We start from the raw sequence: 898 nt of genomic DNA, 5'->3' as shown, positions 1-898 counted from the left end.
GCTTATTCAATTTCAATAGTACATGGATTACGAAATGAATTAGAATCGACACAGCTGAACGTACAGGGTTGATTCCTTTTGAGACAGTCTCAGAATGGGCCAAAGTAGGTGCCTGAAGTGGACTGACCGCCCTGAGATCCCTTGGGCACGAGCAGTAACACACACCTGGTCTTATTCAAATTTCAATAGTACATGGATTACGAAATCAATTAGAATCGACACGGCTGAACGTACAGGGTTGATTCCTTTTGAGACAGTCTGAGAATGGGCCAAAGTAGGTGCCTGAAGTGGACTGACAGCCTGAGATCCCTCAGTCACAAGTGGTAACACACACCTGCGCTTATTCAAATTTCAATAGTACATGGATTACGAAATCAATCAGAATCGACACGGCTGAACGTACAGGGTTGATTCCTTTTGAGACAGTCTCAGAATGGACCAAAGTAGGTGCCTGAAGTGGTCTGACAGCCCTGAGTTCCCTCAGTCACGAGCAGTAACACACACCTGGTCTTATTCAAATTTTAATAGTACATGGATTACGAAATCAATTAGAACCGGCACGGCTGAACGTACAGGGTTGATTCCTTTTGAGACAGTCTCAGAATGCCTCTGAAAAGCCCTTAAATCAGTTCTGACAGCCCTGAGATCCCTCAGTCACGAGTGGTAACACGCACCTGCGCTTATTCAATTTTCAATAGTACATGGATTACGAAATCAATTAGAATCGACACGGCTGAACGTACAGGGTTCATTCCTTTTGAGACAGTCTCAGAATGGGCCAAAGTAGGTGCCTGAAGTGAACTGACAGCCCTGAGTTCCCTCAGTCACGAGCAGTAACACACACCTGGTCTTATTCAAATTTCAATAGTACATGGATTATGAAATCAATTAGAACCGG

Source organism: Tremella mesenterica (genome assembly GCF_000271645.1).
Source record: "Tremella mesenterica DSM 1558 unplaced genomic scaffold TREMEscaffold_23, whole genome shotgun sequence".
Classification (NCBI taxonomy): domain Eukaryota; kingdom Fungi; phylum Basidiomycota; class Tremellomycetes; order Tremellales; family Tremellaceae; genus Tremella; species Tremella mesenterica.
The sequence above is the reverse complement of the archived record's forward strand: the minus strand, read 5'-3'. Positions refer to the sequence as shown.